The following is a 23,814-nucleotide window of genomic DNA, read 5'->3' on the forward strand; positions in this document are numbered from 1 at the left end:
ATTATGTTAATTCAAACTCACTGCTGCTGCTAATATAACCACAAGTTCCTGTGACTATAAATTTATATTATCTTTGTACATCTTTGCAGTTTCTGTTACTGATGAAAATTTGTAGGGATGTTTACATGTGGCAATAGGTGTTTTAACACGTTCTTACCAATCAACTACTTCTCATACAATCTCTTGCACAAAGAAGAGTTTTCTTTGAAGGCATTAAATACACCGAATCTGCAGAGTTCAACTAAATCATTACTATATACAGGTCTACTTGACCAATTACATTCTCCCTTCTACATATATGCATTTTACTATATTGGGCTCTTGAAGGGTTATGTATCCTACATACATGCATTAATTTGATCGTTCAAATATCATCTGAGTTGATTGGGATCATTGTTGTTCTAAGGTTAATAAATTATATACGGATTGTGTGCTGCGTTCAGGACTTTTCATCTAGTGTATTAATTAGGTGAACATTCAGTGATATAGTCATCAGAACTAAATATTGTTTACATTTCAAAAAATGTGATGTAAGAGAGAAATATAATAAAATGTCTGACAATGATTACTTTCGGCACTACAATTGCAAAGTGGGTCTCCCCGTGAACGGCTTTAACTACCATGTCTCCAAGGTTACTAAATACATATACATACATACATACATACATACATACATACATATATGATCACATAATCTCTGATACACAGACACATACAAATGTATATAATAATAATAGTAATAATAATAATAATAATAATAATAATAATAATAATAATAATAATAATAATAATAATAATTATAATAATAATAGAATTTTGCATGGAATAATCTATACTCCAGTATCGAGAAAATGTCATGGGACTAATTAGAAGACTAATTCGTGCATTTGGTAAGCCCCTTGGTTTATTCACGTAGCCTAATTTTACAGCGGCGGCACACAACTATAAGTACATATAAGTGTATTCACTAACAGACTGTACACACACGGTGTTCTATTAATTCATATCAAGTCGTCACACACATAGCATTATATGAATTATTTCTAAAATAATGATTCTTCGGTATTATTGGCAGGCAGCTTAGTGAAGAGGTGTAAGGAAAAGCTGATGCGTCTTTAGAAAGTTAAAAGTAGTCAGTTCAATGCTCAACTAAAGTTACCGTTCTGTAGTCTAGGTACGTGGCCTCATACCACACATATACAAAATGCATATAGATATGACTCTAGCTTTTCCTGGATTTTAGATAAATAGACGTTGAATTACAGTCGATTTCAAAAATGTATTATTGACCGATCTCTCAGTATTTAAAGTTCTTCAATTTTAAATTGCAGTATAAACTTGAATTGTCTCACGAAGTATATAATATTTATCATGCTACATAGTTGTGACCTCCACCCAGTAATTAAGTCAGAGAACATGTAGTGTAACTGAAGTTTGTTTCTTCTATAGCCGAATACATTTCGTACATTGAAATTGCCACATTACCTTGAATTGTCTCGCGACGTATATACTATTTATTATGCTACATAGTTCTGACTTCCATCCAGTAACTAAGTCAGAGAGCATGTAGTGTAACAAATTTGTTTCTATAGCCGTACACATTTCGTTTTACTTATCGCTTATATCTCTCATTTTCACTTTCCGTAAAATTACTGAAAAATATTTAGAAGCTGTTCAAAACCAATGACCCAATGTGACCAATGTGAAAATCGCGTGTATATGGTAATGGATGAAAACAAAAATATAAATTCACTCAAACTGCTATTCAATGGTAAATTTATTTCCTAGATAACGGATTATAATCAATACTGCCAGCATACGAATCGGTAACTGCTTTGCTTTGTATTGGAATTCAACTCACATCGTTCCTATAGAAGAATTAGTGGTGGATGTAATGTGAATATGTATGTATATTTTTCAAAACAAGGTGAAAATATTTGTGTCAGGATATGATCTATTACATGTCACTTGAACTTCCTCTTCATATAGAGAATTGTCTGAACTGTCGTAAAATTCTCGCAAAATTTTACATCATATTATATCATTTTATCGACGATAAAATGGAGTAATATTCTGAGAGTCCACTCAACTGACATTCACATCATATTGTATCAAAAGCCCAAAATAGACGATTACAAAAACTATTAAACAGCAAAAAAAAAGAAATTTACTACAATTTTCTATCACTTTCCAAAAGCAATTTTCCTGTTCTGAGAAATATTTATGGAACACTTATTAATAAACATTAAAGTATAAGTAATTATAGGTTTGTCTGTAAATTTAATGGCCATTTGCGATATAATAATACGTTTTCCAATTTTCATCTCAAACGTTATCTGTTTTCAAAATGTATGACAGGATTTTAAAGCTTATGTTTCGTTTCTAATTAAATATCATATTAAAGCCAACTGTCACGTACGCAGACGTTTTACTATGTAAAGTTTACATGATGTAGCAGTTTCATATATATGTGCGTGCGTGCGTGTGTGTATGTATATATGTATATATATATATATATATATATATATATATATATATATATATATATATATACACATAATTTCCATAAACAATGTTCGTAATGTTTTCTTTACCCTTAAGCTGATCGTATGTTGCAGTCGAGGTTGCCGCATTAAACATCTGGTAGCATTCAATTTTCTGAATTGAGAAACGTTTTTTCACATTCAAATAGAATCTGATGCAAAAGCAAATTTTGAAATAAATAAGTATTAGACATTTAACCCTTTGCACATAATTTCCCTAGTTCCCAGGTCAAATATATAATTTAGTGAAAATCTTATCTTTTGACATTTTGTTTTGGTGAAAATGACAGATAACTAGTTGTAACAATATTCTAACCACAATACTTCTTACAAGTAGTGATTTGTCAGAATGTTTCATGTTATAGACTAATAATCTACGATAAACAAATTGTTTGCTATAACTTATATATGACGCTAATGCAATGTTAAGTATAACCGCCAATTGTACGTGAAAAGCACGAGTTAAGTTTACAATTGAAAACTTACAAATTAATCCATATTTATCGTTAGCATATGAGAGTTAGTTTCACATCATATTCCATTACAATCAAACGATTTAAGACGAATAAAAAATATTTTCGTGAACATAGAGAGCAGTATTTGCTTACTATACCACAATAATGTATTTCAGTTGTATTTGAAGTTATTCTAGTTTACTTATTGCTATATTTCTACGGATAAAATCAGAATAAAGCATAGTCACATTCCTGAATTCCGAATAGTTTGTACACAGACAAACAATGAAATCATAATGACATTCATAGGCCTTGTCCAAAAGCACAATTTGAGATAAGAAGATTTGCAGAATATTTCCATAGAACTTACTTATATTAAGTAGGCAAGGCTATCGAATGAAAAGTTCTCTCCATACCTGGTGCAGGTGATAATAGGTACTAATTTCTTAGTGCGTATTTTCTGTCATAGCTTTCTGAATAATTCTTACACATAAACTAAGACATTTAGATGCACACATATGTATGCGTGTGCATATGTGCAACTATGGTGTTGCGGGCTGGTAAACATAAGCTGGTCAAACATGCAGTCAAGTAGATCACTCGGGTTCTGTTAGTTAATACTATTCTGGACCAGTTTGCCGTTCTTGCTGTAAGCCAAAATACAGCGATAAGTAAACTCAACTAAATTCGCAATGATGTTGTCATGCCATCATCGAAAACCAATAATTGGATATAGGTGTAGAGAATATAAAAGTAACAGATTATTTAGTTCACACTGCATTAGATTGTGTGACATTTATGTGCATTTATTAGGTCATAACCCAATGTGTTGAATATCTTTTTAAACAACCTATAGAGGAAAAATAACTTATGTCCTAGATATATACATTTGGGAACAAAATAAAATGTTATTAAAATAAAATCATTTACTGACATGCATTATGACTTAAACTACTTTTCCTTAATATTCATATAATGATATTTTCATGTTGATATTCATCTATCTGAGGTAGATGGCTTTTTGCCAAGATTGCGGTGAAATTAACAGTTATGATACAATTCTCCAAGGTTTCTATCACTGATAGGTGACCATGAGGAAACTAGCAACTGTGAAAGTCACTAACACAAGAATTTTACTCATCATTACAGCTAATACTAATTGCGCATACATATAATAACATATCTAAATATAAATATAAATATATATTCGACAAATGATCAACTGACGAGTATATGATTTTCAAATATATCATTTGAATGCAATGAAGCATAGATTGAATTGAACATATCTTATAGAAACTAGCACCCAGGTATTATAATTATTGATCATTTAATATAATATTAAATATAATAAATACAATAGAACTTATGTTATCGATTTATGAATAGCGAATGTCTGAAAACATCTGTAACAATTATTGGCAAGTAAAAGAGTTATTTGGGGAAAAAGGTACACACATATACACATTTTAAAATTATATAATTGCGTGTGTATGTAAGTGTGTGCGTGCGTGTGTGTGCGTAAGAAGAGAGAAGTAGACAGCTCATGAAGAGACATGTATAGTGAAAGAAAGACAGTAACAGATGAAAGGTAGATATATATATATATATATATATACATATATATATATATATATATATATATATATATATATATATATATATATATATATATATATATATATATATATATATATATATATATATATATATATATGGAGAGAGAGAGATAGATAGATAAATAGATAGAATGATAGATAGATAGATAGATAGATAGATAGATAGATAGATAGATAGATACGCATTTCCAGTCTATATGTGTGTGCGCGATGTGCGTCTGTGTACTTGTGTCTCTGCGTGCATTACATATGTATTTATATAGATGTATCCATATACATATATACATATATTATATATACGTTATATATGCATATAGAATCATTATATACGTATTCGTGTACTTATATAAGAATGAGTAGATATGTCTAGAGAAAAGTTTATATGCGTACACATTCATACGTATGCATGGCAACAAAAATGTGTTATAATCATAATATATTTACGATATCAGACAATAAATTCTGTAATCGAAAAATATCAAAGAAAGAATCGGTTAATGTTATTGATTTTATAATCTACTTTTCCGTAATTGAAAAGTATCACAACAAATTTAGTTAGTGAGAATAACGTTCGTTTATGATACTTCTGTAATAACGATTGTACTTATACCAAAGCGATTAAAGCAAAATGTTGATAAAATGAATAAAATAACGATATCAGAATATCCGGCAAATATATAGATGGCAAAAAATCAGCTACATCGAACTATTAAATTATCAATTATATTTTAGTTCTCATTTCCTTGACATTGTCCTATATGTTCATTGTATTAGTTTTGAAGACGCTATCTGGAAAGAGCGATGACTAAGATTATGTTGTGAAGTTTACCTTATTTAAATGCAGGTTAGAAATATTGTGCATGATATCTGATAAACAAGCTACTGAATGCATTGCTACAAAGTTTAGTTTGATGACTTTAGTCTTTCTTCTGTAGAATGTGCTTTCTTTGTGTTCTTTGTATATCAAATAATTTAAGAATGAAACATAATTAGAACTAACAAGGAAGCCTTTATATGGTTTCATGTCCTGCAAGAGAAACGACTAAATTTTGAATTAGAAGATGCAGAAAGAAGTAATACACTGGGTATTGTAATAATCCAGGAAGCATTTTGTTTGAACTATGGGGCAATAATAGCTGAGATACTATGTATTTGATATAAGGGCTGCTTGTTCATGGTTGAAGTTCCAAAATATATGTTCTCAACTAATTCACAGCCTCTCGTTAAGGGAAATACTATAACAGGATATATTATTCTTTATACCAGGTAGTTATCTCATTTGTTAAAAATACTTCTTTGAGATTAATTTCAGTTTATAGGGAATGGCTGTTCGATGTTACTACTGCTTTATAACCCCAGGTAGGGCCTCCTCCAGCTGGTTATCAATGTAAACTGCAGCCGGTATATTTTGCAAGCACGGGAATGAACCCATGCCATCTAGCAGACGACGGGATCACCAGACCGAACGTTTTCGGACTATTTGTACCCACCATCAGTGCTGAACACCCGGCCACTAGAGATTAATTCTTTATTATAGGCACAAGGCCTAATTACATAGGGGACATACAAAGACATGCGGGAACATAAAACATATGAAGGATGAATGTGAAATGAATATATTTACAATGCAAATGAGTCGGCCATCTCGCTCCCGCTGCGAGATGAAACCGTGTATTCCTTTAAAACAACCTTCAACCCTGCCCCGAGGCGAAACCACGACTTCCCTCTTCGCTTTTTCTCTACCATTATAAACCAATGTTCATACAGTCCTTACTTATTTCTATTCCTTTTTTTAAACTAAAAGTAAACCAAACGTTTCAAAAGGACTTTAAGAAACCTGTTCATTTAACAGTTTCAAATTTTACATTATTTTTCCGTCTCTTTTTTCCTAAAAAGTTCAAACAAACAATCATTCCTTTCAGTCACAGTCTTTACAAAATTATAATGACTCACCACTTACTCCTTTCAAGTTGGGGTGTCCTATCTCACAATAATTTTCCTTTTCTTTTGTGATTTTCATGTTGTCTCTTTTTGCTCCTATTTTCCTGCTGTTTTACGGGTTCTTGTATTTCCGTCTCTAAGTCTGTGTGTTCGTGTATTTGTGTGTTCTTGTATTTGTGTGTCTGTGTATTCGTTTGACTGCGACTCTACGTGTTTCGTCTGTGTGTTTATGTCTTTAGGTTTCCGTAATTCTAGGTTGTCTCGTTCCTGGTCTGACTGATTCTGTACTCTTAATTCCTTTGCTGGTACTTCCACTGGTAAATTTTCGCCGTTTCTCGTGGTGGGTTGAGTTTCTTCTTCCATTCCTTTGCACTTCTTCACTTCCACTGTCGGTGACCTTCTTCTCTGTATTTTCCTGAGTTTTACCTCCACCAAATTCTCAACATATTCTCTTCTCTGCTTCTGCTTTTTCTTAAATTCACAGCCTGCTGACATTACCCTGTTTCGGAATCATGCATCTAAATGCATTTATCAACATATAGGTGAGAAGTGAAAAATATTTACTCAATCAAATGAAATCAATTGCTATTTTACAATTTTTATTAAAATTATGAAAAAATATCCCAAACGAAAATAGACATTTCTTCTAAACGTTAGTACACACACACACACACACACACACACACACACACACACACACACACACACACACACATATATATATATATATATATATATATATATAGAGAGAGAGAGAGAGAGAGAGAGAGCAATAAGAAAATGAAGGGGAACAAGAGTTTGTATTCATCAACTTATAAACATTATATTATGTCTAATTATTTATTTTTAAAAAAGACAATTATTGCAATATACATACATGCATAACATATGCTTTACATATATAGTATATAAAATATAAAATATAAAAATACCACTAATTATTTAAAATATATATTATAGAACATAGAAAGTAGGATCCTACTTTTTTCCTTTTGTTAGAAATTTCGATTCTTACTAGAATTTCTTCAAACAAATCTCGGAAAATGATATTTTCTTGTACAACATTTTATGTAAACAAACCCATTAACAAACAGATATATCTATTCCATGTGTCATCTTCCAAGGTTTAACTTGAGTTTTATGATTATTAGATGAGCAAAAGAACATGATTGATATTCAGTTGATTACTTAATGGAGCTGAATTGTAACTTCTCTCTCATAAACAAAAATCAATGGATAGTCGGTGAGATTCAAGAAAACCATCCCAATGTCAACTCTCCGTCGCTGCAAGTCTAGTGCAAATTGATTTTGCTAATTTAATTATATTCCATATATTGCTATTGATACAATCGGCTACTCTACAATACTAATGATTCAGAATATGTCAGAGGTTATTAAAATTAATCCCAACTCGATAGTCAAATATGTATTGTCACTTCGGAATAAATGCAAAATCCGGCATTGGTTTTTTTTGTGTCAGATACTTCATAATGGCTATTGTTAAGTAAATATTTCCCTCAATGTAAATTTCAGAAAAATTGTATGTTGTCTTTTTTGTCAGGACTCAAACACTTTCGAAAAACATTTGCCAACAATTTGATTTTTTCCCTCTTCATACAGATGTGGAATGGTGTAGAGACAAGACGGAAATTAATATTTTTAATTGAAACAGTATTCTTTTGATTACCTACTTGATTTCCTTTTCCCTTGTATATAAATTAGAACTATATATTCCATGTTGTTTAACATGTAAAACGAAACATACCTGTTAGGAAAGAAAGTACCAAATTCTTTCCTCTGAACTTACTATAATACTAATCATCTGTTTCTTAACATAAATTTATATCGGTGAAATGTATATTATGCAGAACTCTTGAAGTTGCTTGACTTATGTAATGGAAGGTTAACCAGGCATCTGTACACGTATGTGCAGATACGGGGAAGGTCATTTGCAAGAAAACTGGCAGTTGAACCTTCTTGAAAATCTCTCGTTCTCGACCATAGCGGTAGTTATCCAAGTGAAGACGATTACTTTGGCCGATATATCTCGGCAACAGTTTCGTCAGAGATATTGATAACAGAACACAATAAGCAGCAAAATTAATGTTCTCGGCTAATTTCGGTTTGTTACATAAATCCTTTTCTTTCTTCTAATATAGATTTTTATATGTGTATCTTTTTCAGTTCTTTCTTCCAGTAGAACTTCTATATCTTGTTTTTACGGGGTAAATAATTTTTAGCACTTTCCATACATTTGAGTTGTCAAACAGAAAAAAATTACCATTTTCGGCAGCTTTTTCTCTTTGCTTTCAGTCAAGGTTCCAAATTTGTCAACACCCATCTAGATATTTGTAATATGTACAGAAATGGCACGATGACAGAAATAATTGCATAGAAATTATTTATACGCTAAAGACAAGGGATTTGCTCCTCATAGACGCTCCAAATTCCGGCCTACTTGTTCAAATTAATGAAGATGGAATGACCGGATACATTCAGCTACATCTGCACCAATGAGCCATAGAGTTGGCCCAATACACGGGAAGATTTTGAGATACCATCGACTGGTACGTGCACTCCACAGCAAAGGTCCCACAATTGCGTGCACGTGAACACAGAACGAAACAACACGAGTGGTAAAACGTCGCTGTTCATAAACACACCAACCTTCGCCACCGTGTCGCTAATTCGACAAAAACAGGTGATGAAGGGCTACTGCATTCACCGTATTTTCCTGACACAGGGTATCAGAATATAATCTGTTTTCTGAAAAGCAGTCCTAAATGTGTTTCGTTCTAAGGCAGTGTTGAACTGAAACGGTTTTGTTAGATTCTTCTAGTGAAGACCTGGAAAATTTTACCATCAAGGCATTGTCAAACTAGTGAAACGTTGCGAAGAAGTCGTGACTGATTGGCTAAAACTATTGAGGAAAATTAAGTACATAAGGATTGAAATGAATCGAGTAAAAGAACGAATTTACCACTGAACAATGTATATTTATTAAGATTGCTCAGATATCTAAATAATCAAGATCGTTACAACTCAAATTGGAATGCAGGAAACAGAAATAACTACTTTTAAAATCTGAAAATAAGATGATACTAATATAATGAATATACGAGAAAGATTGTGACTTGTAGACATCCATGACAATTTTTGGGCGGGCGGGGGAAGGTTTTAAATATTTATGTTTTAGTAAAATGACAATGACTTTGAACTTCTGCCAGGTAAAGCATTTGTAGTTCTTTGAAAGGCAAAACTTAGAAGCCATTGTTACTTTGAAATACATATATACATGTGTATATGTTGCAGTTTGAGATATATATGTATGAAATATGTTATGAGCAAATGATGCCTGTTTTTATGTGTGGTATAAAATATGCATTAATCAATAATATTATTAGCCCTCTTCTCTCTTTTCATAATGGACTAAGTATCGGAATGGAAGTGAGCATGACATTCAAGATGACCTTTCTCAAAACACTGGCAAACACATTCAGTTTGGTAAGATAACCCACAGCTATTGAGGATTAGAAATTCTCTTTATTCTCTGTTCACCCCAATTTTATTGGCACTTCAAAATGGTGGATGTACATAAATTCTGACTTTAGTTCCACAAATATATGCATCTGTTCTTTCTATTGTAGCAGTATTGTAGGACAAAGAGGCTCTGGCACCATCCTTATAAGTTAGAACAATATTGGCAGACTGGTCAACACCTCGATCAGCAATTGTTCCAACAGCAGTAATTGTCCCAGGTTTCTTTCTGAATATGAAGTTTGGAGGAGTAGGCGCAGGAGTGGCTGTGTGGTAACTAGCTTACTTACTAACCACATGGTTCCGGGTTCATTCCCACTGCGTGGCACCTTGGGCAAGTGACTTCTACTATAGCCTCGGGCCGACCAAAGCCTTGTGAGTAGATTTGGTAGACGGAAACTGAAAGAAGCCCGTCGTATGTGTGTGTGTGTGTGTGTGTGTGTGTGTGTGTGTGTGTGTGAGTCTGTGTTTGTTCACCCAACATCGCTTGACAACCGATGGTGGTGTGTTTACGTCCTCGTAACTTAGCGGTTCGGCAAAACAGACCGATAAAATAAGTACTAGGCATCCAAAGAATAAGTCCTTGGGTCGATTTGCTCGACTAAAGGCGGTGCTTCCAGCATGGCCGCAGTCAAATGACTGAAACAGGTAAAAGAGTAAAACCATATTGTATAAACATCAATTTCCAAAATACCCCCACCACAAAAAGAGCGCTGAGAAATGTGTTGCTTTGAAAATATGCCAACCAAAAATGCCACATCCCTGTAGCGTATCATTTGTCTGGTTCGAGACTCAATTTCTTCTCTAATAGCAGCATAAGCTGAGAAGAAATTAGACCACAAACCCTCCATTAAAAATAATTTCTGTGATTTTGCAAGTTCAAACATTTTTTCTGTCTCCGTCAGATTAGTACAAGTTTTTCTCACACTGAACTGGTTTGCCATCGTTAAGCCTGGGAATGGAAAGAAGATGATGGTCACAGTTGATGGTTGAAAAGCATACGAAATCTACGTTGGGATGTTTGATAAATTCTTCGTACCTGTCATATACGTTTGGTATCTTAAATTCTTCAGCATATTTCTAAGCCTTCTTCTAAAGACTTGGATACGGCAGCAGTTATTTTATGACCCGAAGTATCCAAGCATTGCAAAGCATTGGAAAAATTACTTGCAATTCGACATCCATGACAATTTAATAGTGAAAAACTAATACAAAAGGTACCATATATGCATATTCATATACATATATATATATATACATACACACATACGTATATATATATATGTATATATATATATATATGTATATATATATATATATATATATATATATATATATACAGAGAGAGAGAGAGAGAGAGAGAGAGAGAGAGAGAGAGACATACATACGTACATACATACAGACGGACGGATAGACAGTCAAACAGACAGACAAACAGACAGACAGACAAACAGACAGACAGACTGACAGATAGATAGATAGATAGATAGATAGATAGATAGATAGATAGATAGATAGATAGATACAGAGCGAGAGTAGCAATTTGTAAGTCTAAACAACTTTCGCAGAATGTATTCTTTAAATGTAGGAAATTATTACTTCTCTGTGAGTGTAATTCCACTGTCCGAAATGATTATTTTGCTTGACAACTAACATGCAACAATGCGCATTTAATCAAAAGCAATACTACGTGACTAAGAGAAAAGAGTATATATTTACATTGTGTGCATACCAAATTCAAAACTTTAATTAGAATTTACATTGGATAGCGAGTGAAATATTCCAACACATTCGCTTATATGTTATTTTACGCAGTAACTTGTTTTCCCGCCTTTAAATAAACAGAACACAGTGGCAATTGATCATCGATATCAATAGCAGCTTCTTTTGAAATATGAATATGTTTTCGTTATATCCACGCGTTCAGTTTACCATTATATTATTCAGTCTCTCACTCGAAAAAAAATATTTTGAAGCATTTTCATGTGTTTTGTTTTCTTTCCTTTCGTATGGATAAATATATAATAGCAGAAAACAGTGATCAGTTTAGAAAAATATATATATATACAATGCTTATGAATTCTCGTTATAAGTCTACGGGCATTATATATACTTATTGTCTAGAATAACAAAATTATTTTCTTAAAACAAACGCAAGATGAGTCATTGATTTATTGAATATACAAACGATATGTATACGTTAATGCTAACTCTATTTAACTTTCCTGTCTGTCCTTCTTTATACATTATATTATCTATTAGCTCATCTCTCCAAGCCATAAATTTTCTTTTATAATCATTACATATTTCCACTAAAAGGAACTTGTTTTTTTTTTTACAAAGGAACTAAAAGATTGTGCGCCTGCGTTGCGTGCACACACGCGCGTGCGTTCACACTCACACAGCCTTATATGTATATATATATATATATATATATATATATATATATATATATATATATATATATATATACGTATGTGTGTATGTATGTACACACACATACACGTAAATATATATATATATATATTTATATATATATATATATATATATATATATATATATATATATATATATATATATACGTACTTAAATATGTACATGTGTGTGTATATCATACATATATATATATACACATAAATGTGTACAAGTATATATATATATATATATATATATATATATATATATATATATATATATATATATATATATATATATATATATATATATATATATATATAAATATATATATATATGCATACATGTACGCGCCTGTATTGAAATATCTTTGCTATTGTTTATACTTAAATTGCTCTCAGTCACCTTATGTACCATTACGTGATTCACATTTGACATAAGAATACAGAATTAGGTTTCTATTGATAGAAGTTAAATCAAGAAAATTTCCTATATGGTTAGGTGGATTTATAGAATATAATTGTTCTCAAAGAATTGAATTAATGAAATATGCCGCGACATTTTTTCTTACTTATAAGAGCAAATGACTGACATCAGGAAACATATTAAAAAATTATAATAAAATAATAATGATATGAACAAAAAATTTGGGCGAGGTTAAATAAAACTGATTTCTTTCTCTTAAGATTAAGTCAAAAAAATGTGTAGGATTGGACCTGACTCAACTTCATACACACCTCAAATTATTACAGTTATTTCTTAAAATCGAACATATACAGAATCTTATTTGAATGGAAGAATATATTTCAAGCAGTTGATGACATACAATATACAACATTGTTTACAATGCGTCAAGTATGTACTAAAGCAGTATAAGTATATGATGCGATTCAAAATCGTTGACATTATGTATTTAAATACACCCACTGTGTTGATAACAAAACTTTCAATAATCATTGACCTGGAGATGCAGAAAGACAAACTTAAATGCATTTACCCTCTAATATAATAATTCATGTGTATTTCGGTACGCTGTGCGATTCTTTATACCGCAAATATTTCTACGTTATACGATAGTTGTGTCAAATCGTCACGAATTTCAGAGGTGTGTTGCAATTATCTCTGACGCAAAGACAGCCCATTTCCCGATCGTTACATGAGAAACTGTCAATATTTTCTACTCTAACCCTCCCTGGGGCTACAAATTACATGATCAGTGTAATATTTATTTGCTTTGTTGATTTGAAACTTTCACCAGTCTGAACGTATTTAGCCACTTTCATAATTTTGATGACAATAAAGAAGAGCATATCAAATAAAATATTATTTTTCAGAACAGGATTTTAAATCCCACAAAAAGAGATGTCGACGGATGTTCCTTGACTTGCCACCCACTAATTCCAAATGATTATTACCTTTAATAACCATCTCCATGGTTTAGTCTGTGGACAGATATTTGTATTGAGATACCTTTCCTTATAGTTTTGGAGGTATATTATAGTCGGATGATATGGAGAAATTCCTTTTTCTGGTCAGGTTTGTGAGCAATATCAGCCAGTGTTTGCGTTTAATGATTTCTCTATTTCCACTGCATTAGCTTTTTCCTTCTTTTTTATTCCTTTCAATTATTCGTCACCTACAGGAGCTTCTTGTAATAGTGCTTCAGGTCGAAATGGGTTTTTATTGAGGTTGTGAATGTCAGATATCTTGGAGTGTCAAATGAAATTAGTTGCAGCATAGAATTATACTTTTCTACACAATGTAAGGCGCTACTGCCACAGGCCACCCCTTAGTTTCCCAGTATTTAAAATTTGTGTAATATACAGTGGGCCGCCAACTGACATTACTACTATAATTCTGTATAGTAATAACAATAGTAAAAACCTCATTATAACATTATAACAACGGCGTGGGACACACTGTTCTATCGTTGGCTCTTTGTGAACTTATGTGGAGAAGGAGATATGAAAATAATAATTTATTTTCTAAAATCCTAGAGTGTATTGGAATGTTTCGGTCTTGACTTTTTAAACTAATAAATATCTATTTTAAGCAATGTTTTGACTGTTATTTGCAGCAACTCCTGTTGGTTTGGTAGCAGAGCTTAAGTATTTAATTTGCTCGGGTATCTTTCAATGTTTTTCACTCTTTACTGTTTTTAGTTTAATGGTTTAACATGTCGCTGCCCGCCCCTCTTTCCCGCTACTGTGACAGAAAATAGAAGAGGCAGTGGATGTGTTGTTTTCTGATTGGCTGAAAATTCTGAAAATTATCAAACTTTGAACACCTGTCAGATTTTTCTGGAATAAATTAACAGATTCGGATTCAGAGTCAAAAATTACATTTATATGATATATTAAAATATTTTTTTTAAGATTTCGACATGAGGTGACGATAACAACAAAATTCCCTTCTCCTAAATGTTCAAGAGCGTCATTTCCGTTATTATCGCTAGAGTTTCTGAGTAAAGATATGTTCCACATAAACTGAGATAAGGTATTCTTCATGTGGGTGCGCTGCTATCGTGACATTATCATCATACGCCTATATTTTGTTATCATTGCCTCTCAAAACATCATCATCATCATCATCATCGTCATCATCATCATCATCAATAACATTATCATTATTATCATTGATCAATACATTAGATGATATGAAACTTACTCATTATAATGCATTGTGTTAATTGATATTAAACCATCTATTAACGGAAGTGAGGCCTCCAGATAGTAAAAACCGATATATACTCGGTCGGAATTCGTTGAGATTGAAAAGTGCGGTGTCTAAGCCAAGTGAATCATATAGCTCGGAAGCTAAAAGAATATATTACTTATTAAAGTATCATACGCCTTCCAGATACACCAAATTGATGTACGTGAATACATTTACATTTTTTGTAGATTAACGAAAGAATTTGGATGTGTTTATATTTATATATACGGATAACAATCTGCCTTTTAACGAGTAATAATATATGTATGTATATACATATATATATATATATATATATATATATATATATATATATATGTGTGTGTGTGTGTGTGTGTGTGTGTGTGTGTGTGTGTGTGTGTGTGTGTGTGTGTGTGTGTGTGTGTGTGTGTGTGTGTGTGTGTGTGTGTGTATGTGTGTGTTCTTGGGGCTTTACTATATGACATCTTACTCGTATGTTCTGCTAATAGATCCGTAATTAGTATCATTTTATGTTTTTTTTCCTTTTTTAGAGGTTTAAGTGTATTTTATGTGTACATTAATATTTGGGATGGTGAGTTATGTAAATCAAAATACAAAAGAGCATGTTGAAACTTGTATGACATTTATAAAAGTAAAATACTTGAAAAGCATGATAAATGGAAACTGCAAATGATAAATGCATATAAAAATGGCAGAGATTTTGTCTGAAGTATGAGTGTACCTAAAGATGGCATAGGGTATACTGAAGAATAAATTGAAAAGAATTCGAAAGAAACTGAGTATATATATATATATATATCAGATCCTGTATTGTTGCATCGACATATATATTAGCGGGACTCTTTCAAAGGAAAATATTTGCTTCGAGGGCTGCGACTTGACTAAATACATTTCAAATGCATTTCATGTATAAATTGTGTAATTCTAGAAATTGCATAACCTATTGTGCACCGTCATGTCTAATTTTCATGCCCATTCAAGTTACAGGAAACATTGCGTATATGCTAAAGATGATATTTAGTCTTTTTTATATTTATTTGAACATAAGTGGTAGGGCAACCACGTTCACTTTTAAACTATTAAGCGGATTATATATCCAAAATGATGATATTATTTTCATCTGTATAACAGATGTGTGTAAAAATCCGTATCTAAGCTAATAAAACAGAATACTGGGTTCGGTTATGTGCATTTATACGTGCAATTTTTTTCCCCATTCAAATGTAAATCACATGCATTAATTGCTTGGAAGAATGTCGGGTATTGGTAAATGGTGAGAAATCACAGTCGGTTGTGGGCTATTCATGTTTGCTGCTATAATTTCATTTTACATAAATTATTTCGCATGCCTTCAAGAGTAGAAATCAAAGTTTTTGCATAAGCTTGAATAATAACCTTTGCAGGGATTGGCATGTTAATAATACGATTCAAGACATCAAATTCTTCATAATATTAGAAGACATACAGGTACTGTAATGCTAATGTTTCAGAAGCATAACAATCTAAAGCTGCTTATCATAGGCACTGGGGAGATTGCCCAAGAGAAAATCATTTACACACTCTTCTAGTTGTAAGAATAATTGACCTTCATTCAGCAAGAGAGTTAAATGCATCACATTTGCATCAGGTCATTTGTCTCGTGAACTCATTGCCAGTCAGATTGAAGGAAAGGTTTTGGTAACTACAACCAGTTAAATGCTCTTATCTATCGAATTTATTAACTAGAATGTATAATTAAGGTTGACATAATGTTATAAGGGTTGGATCCATTTGCCAAAACATAAAAGACTTCCATACAAAATGTAAGGTACGAGAATTATCAAAACTAAATTGACCACATCAGGACTTCTGGCATGCTTGCACTATTAGAGAGTCATGTCACATAAACTCTCGTTACGATTAGTTCAAATTAATATTGCCTCATCTGAATCCTATGACTGAACCCGAATAAATATCAGTTGTAGTGATACTTAGATACATGTGGATATGTATGTGTATACGTATATATTTATATACATATATATAATATATATATATATATATGTGTGTGTGTGTGTGTGTGTGTGTGTGTGTGTGTGTGTGTGTATACAGAATAAGATGTTTTGGATGCACTATAATACAAACAATGGACTATAATAACTGCTGTAATTTAATTATCCATATTCAGATATGATATTTCGGAATAAAAATTCCTTCTTCAGCTATCCCCATGAATTGATGGAGTCGGTTTTCCAACAGCTTCCCTGTTTTATTTTCCGGAATTGTCACAGCAGTGGTTTCACGAAACTCCTTCCGGAATTCCTCGTATGAAATGCGTGAGTTCGCCCTTGTGTCAATGTCGTGCGTGCTGGTACATCTGTAGCGCTGCTTCTAAGTTGTGTTGTATGTACAGTTTCCTTTTTTTCCTTCCCCTTTTTTCTCTCTCTTTTTTTTTCTTATAAACAATACATGAGCATGTTATCAAAAATGAACCTACACGCATCCAGATGTAACTAAATAATATATTGATTACCAACCTGTTGTTAATTTGGGGTCCTTGTCTGTGTATGAGTAGAGCTTCGATAATTCTTAAATTACCCAAATTCCTTTCATGTGCTTCAGTTGTGACTGTTATGCTTTTGTCAGTGTTCCAGCATCTGTAAGCGAACTACAATACTCTCCTATATATATGTTTGTAAGTATATATATATATATATATATATATATATATATATATATATATATATATATATATATATATATATATATATATAAATATATACATATACACATACATGTGAATATGTATGTGTGTATGTATGTATTTATATGTATATATATATATATATATATACATACATACATATATATATATATATATATATATATATATATATATATATATATATATATATATATATATATATATATATGCATATATATATATATATATATATATATATATATATATATTATATGTTTCTTCGTTATATATATGTTCATGGGAAATATTCTATTTGTGTATTTGTAAGCGTACATGTACATATATATATATATATATATATATATATATATATATATACAGGGACGATCAGTAGCGAAGCTCATCTTTCCTTGGTGAACATTACACATCGAACTGTCTTCTGTATAAGGATTCTACGAACTGATACAACTCACAGCCCAATACAACATTTCAAATTCAAAATTCTGCGGCAAATGTTAGACTTTAGCAATTACAGCAATACACTAAACATAATTACACATAGGAATATTTAAAACGTTTATTTGCATAATTCTATTTGCTCTAAATGCTCTAGTCCATTGCATATTCTGCTTAAAATTATTATGGATCTCGGCACTCTCCTACCATACCACATTGGCTTGAATACAAACGTTTACACAATAATGAAGTTTTAAATTTGTTGTAAAACGTTACAACTAATGTTTACATTTTATTATTGCCATAAGACGTTAAATTATCAATTCGTCCAATTGTTTATTTGCACAATTTACTTTTCTAATTAAAATAAATTTATTGCCATAGAATTTAAATTTACAGATGACTGAACAATTTAATATATTAAAATAAATCTAAATATGAGTTCTGTGTATTATTTTTTTATTCGCTCTTTCGGTTCGAGTGAAAACTTGCATAATGTAATTACATCAATTCTTTAACATCTAATAAAATAAAACCCATATGTAGGACAGGTCGATATTTTTCACAATGTTTAGAACGAGGAGCGTGGTGGAAGCAGCATAGTGAAACAGTTGGATGAAATTCCATGCATTCCTTTGCATATGAATCCGTGTTAAAATCACGTTCTGTTACTATTTCTCCAGAAACACTAGATGCATTTCAATATCACCCTCTCATTAATTATAAATACTGTCCCTTTCTCTAATCGATGTCCAAGAAAGAGGTGCAATCATTAAATTGTTACTTATTTAATTCAGTTCACCTGTCCTTAATGAACTCCCCATGAAAGAAATTACTGACATAGTATTTTGACCTTGACAAATACACTTGCGCCAATTGTCATTTTACTTATTAAAAACGATAGCTGTGAGACGGTGGCTGTTAGAAATAGGACATTACTCGTGAATCTGTTATCATACAGAGTGCTCTCCTTTATATTTCCGATTTTCAACCACACCATTTTAGACGAGACCTTTCATTAGTCAGCATATATATTATTACGAATGTTTTATATACTTCTAGAAATATTCATCGTTGTTTTAATATCGGTTTAAATATCACATATAGAAATATGGCATATATTTTTATCATCTTGAAATGGTGAAAGGCAAATTTATCATCGCTGGCGTTTCAAATTTATAAAAATGATGACGGCCTAAAGAAATGGCGCTCAGCTTTTTCTCCGGGACGTTCACGATCCTACCAGTTCAACGGCTTCTATAAGTGTCGTAATATTAATTTTATCAGAAGCTGGGATTGCATAATCTTCCAATTCAGAAAAAGCTCACTGCGATTCTAATTTTTATTAGAATATAACTTAGACTATATATATAAAATATAGAATCAGAGAAAACAAAAAGACATCTAATAGAAAAAGACACCGATGCATTAAAAACATATGAGTAAAAAGGAAAGAAATAATTGAGAAATGAAACTAAATTGTTTCAAATTAATATAGGATATCATTTGCCAAGCTACAAGCAATGCAAAACGATAAAAGTTCTAAGAAAACATTCAGATATTTGCTAATAATATAGCCTATACATCTACATGTTTCACTAATAAAGGACAATTGTTATTAAACTAAATATTTCGTATAATATTAGAGAGGAAATTGTTAAAATTATTTCCCGTGCAAGATTAGGCTATCAGAACAAGACACAGTCATTGCAAAATTTACAAAACTTTCAATATCGTTAAATATCATCGATGTAGGCAATTTCGAGAAATCTAATACCCGCACATAAAAGATTCACGGACAAGAACAAGAATTATGTAATATATATACATATACATGTATATGTATACAGCATATATATGCATGCATGTATATATATATATATATATATATATATATATATATATATATATATATATATATATATTCATTAAAAATACAGAGATGCCTGTAATAGGACATCTAACCCGCTAGAAATAGCAGCAAAAGACTACATACCACAAAAGTAGGGATAATTTCGAAAGGGAATGAAAAATAAAAACATTTACCAATCTATATTCTGTATCATGGTTTCAAGTCAATTTTAGTAAGATAAAGATTATATATCTCACAAAGGTCGGACTATCATCGGCAGAATGACCAGACAACATTCGAGTCACGAGTCAAATAGGGAGCATGGCTCGTATTCGAATGTTTAATTTTCCAAATTTACCGCGTATTTGCGGTTTACCTATTCGGCAGTAAATATACAAATGCCGATTTTCTGTCAGAAATTAGCTAAAAAAGATTTTTTTTCATTATTAATAAAACACAGGGTAGCAAATAAATTTTAGAAATTTTATTTACCACCAGTGGTCTAGCGAGAGTAAAAAACAGTCAATAGACTATGTATTATTCATTTAAAATACGAAGATGCCTGTAATAGGACATCTAACCCGCTAGAAATAGCAGCAAAAGACTACATACCACAAAAGTAGGGATAATTTCGAAAGGGAATGAAAAATAAAAACATTTACCAATCTATATTCTGTACCATGGTTTCAAGTCAATTTTAGTAAGATAAAAATTATATATCTCACAAAGGTCGGACTATCATCGGCAGAATGACCAGACAACATTCGAGACACGAGTCAAATATGGAGCATGGCTCGTATTCGAATGTTTAATTTTCCAAATTTACCGCGTATTTGCGTTCTTGTAAAATAGTTTTATCCTTTTTTGAATTTACTTATCAAATGACCAAAAAACACAATTATCGATCAGAACAGATTATTAAAAATTATTTAACTATGCCGTTTTATTCGCCATGCTGTCTTGATTATATTTTGATATACAGGGGAGGTAACTCCTTAATCTTTTCTATTGTTACTGCTCTCCTGTGAGTGTCTACTAGATTAATTTATTTTATTTATTTATTTATTAATTTATTTATTAATTTATTTATTAATTTATTTATTAATTTATTTATTATTGACTATTGATTATCCACGATAGGTAGATTTTTTTTTTATCCACGATAGGTAGATTATTTGTGTTGCCCCTGGGAGGCTATCATTGCTATTATTTTATTTTACATTAATATTGTGTCTCATTATTGGGCTAAGAGAATTTTATCCAGAAATCCTTGCTCCTAGGAATCTTTTCAAGCTCCATCAGTGATATATTCAATAATATTTCAATATATTATCATTATTTGCTATTACCATTATATTCTATGGGTTTTATACTAAGATTTGAACCTCATCTCTTCTTACTTAAATCCCTAGTTTGTTATCTTATTCCCAGTTCTTATTTTAATTTAATATCTAGCCTTATCATGGTTGAGTCATGCACTTATATTCTGTTTTGAGATCTAACAATGGGCTGTATTGTACTGTACTGCATTACCCGTTCTACTTCACTTCTTTATATTCAATCTATACTGAGTTGTTCCTAGGTCTGAGTAGCAAATTCCCAGCCGCCGCTTACATCTTTATTACAATTCTTTCTATATGGTCTGCTTCCATCCTTACTATTGTGTGCCCTCACAAGCTCTTCTCCTACTATTATTATTGTTATTGTTATTGTTCTTCTTCTTCTTCTTCTTCTTCTTCTTCTTCTTCTTCTTATTATTATTATTATTATTATTATTATTATTATTATTATTATTATTATTATTATTATTATTATTATTAATAATAATAATAATCCTATATTACAACTTATACAATCTACACTTATAAGCTGCCCAGACTATAGTGCCGCAACCTAGGGTTGGTCTTCACTATTACAAGTTAACCCCTATTAATAGATAATTTGGGGTTCGAAGTGAGATATTTTTAACTGACCCATTAACTATAGTAATCCCTTCCTTAAATTAGAGCTACGGTGCCTTCCCGGTTATAGCCGGGTATCTATTGTAATGGATCTGCCTGTGTGCATGTATATGTGTGTGTGCGTGTGTGTGTGTGTGTGTGTGTGTGTGTGTGTGTTGAAAGACTTCAAAGAGAGAGATTTAAAAATAAAAGCAAAAGGAATGTATAAAATGTATGGGGATGTTTGACAGCAAACTAATTGCTATATCAATAGCAGTAGATACAGATAAAAGAGTGATTTTCGGAGGTATTATTTATTATGTTAGATATAGCCTCGAGTCTAGTTTATATTGTTCTAGTCCCTGGACGAATAACGTGAAATAAACCTAAGCTAATTCTAATACTGTATCCAATAGAGCCACATTTTCGAGGATAGAAGAATTTAATGTGTTATCTATCCCTATATTCTGAACTAATGTTTACCTACCTAGTACAATTTTCAATCACAAAATACGGAGGTGAGTCAAAAAGTGATGCCATTCTGTTTAGGAGAGGTATAATTACCATGACAGGAACATGTATCATACATCAAAATGAAGCTGGTCCTTTGTGGATCACATCCTGTTTCTCAATATAGACACCGTTTCTCTCAATAGCAATGTTTCACCTTCGAATGAGAGCATGTATCCCTGCCCCGTAAAATTCTGTTGACTGTTCTTTGAGCCATTTCTTCTCTACAGTTTTCACTTCTTCGTAACTGGAATAATGTTTGCCTCTCAAGCCCTCTTTCGTGGCGCTGATAGTCGGAAGCCGCTAAATCTGGTGAGTGTGGAGGTAGTGAAGAAGTGGCTCAAAAGAACAATCAACAGAATTTTATGGGGCAGGGATAAATGCTCTCATTCGAAGGTGGAACATTGTTATTGAGAGAAACGGTGTTGAGAAGAAGGGTTGAGATTCACAGTGGACCAGCTTCATTTTGTTGTATGATACATGTTCCTGTGTTGGTAATTATACCTGTCCTAAACAAAATGGCATTACTGTTTGATTCACCTTCGTACATTGTGACGCTAATATTCTTTATACCAGAATTTTAGTATATTCCTTTTTGTCCAAATAGCTGTCGTTTACATGTAGGGACGGCTTTAAGTTTCCTTTACAAGTAACACAAAACGGATTACCTCTTAGTTATTACCGTAACAGTTGAAAAATCACATACTCTTATGTACTCTTAGGTGTCAGTGTAAACCTATCAAATATAACCATGGTTATTCTTTCGTTCCAGTTTATTGCAAATCACAAACTTTTATATGTTCATTTTAATATTGTACACTTCAGCATCACATTTTACATGGAATATTTCTGATATTCAAAATGTTCTTAACATAGTTTCTCCTATATGTCAATAACGAGGAAAGGGTAAGACGCTCCAGTGCCCCGGAAATCTCCCGCAACGTCACTTACATTTGAACTTTGTGCATTAAAATTTGATGCGTAATTATCAAGAAATAACACACATTCGAAAACAACGTTTGTATTGAAGTACATTGACATATTTGTCTCAAAATCGACATAACAAACCTAATAAGTTCAATGTCTGTATCGCTTTTATATTTTATTGCAGTTTAAATTTTTATATAATTACATATAAAAAAATATTCGTTTGGTATTTAAAAAC

General features: G+C 31.7%; 1 long non-coding RNA gene across 1 annotated transcript in view; it reads right to left on the minus strand.

Annotated features, from left to right (window-relative positions):
• LOC149134357 (uncharacterized) overlaps positions 1-20,535 on the minus strand; it is an 81,489-nt gene extending 60,954 nt beyond the window's left edge. The window contains exon 1 of the long non-coding RNA XR_016242849.1: positions 20,394-20,535. This is a non-coding gene — a long non-coding RNA (uncharacterized LOC149134357). The remainder of the gene's footprint in view (positions 1-20,393) is intronic.
• Between the last annotated feature and the right edge of the window lie 3,279 nt (positions 20,536-23,814).

This window comes from Octopus bimaculoides, chromosome 8 (genome assembly GCF_046866305.1).
Source record: "Octopus bimaculoides isolate indiv1 chromosome 8, ASM4686630v1, whole genome shotgun sequence".
NCBI classification, from domain to species: domain Eukaryota; kingdom Metazoa; phylum Mollusca; class Cephalopoda; order Octopoda; family Octopodidae; genus Octopus; species Octopus bimaculoides.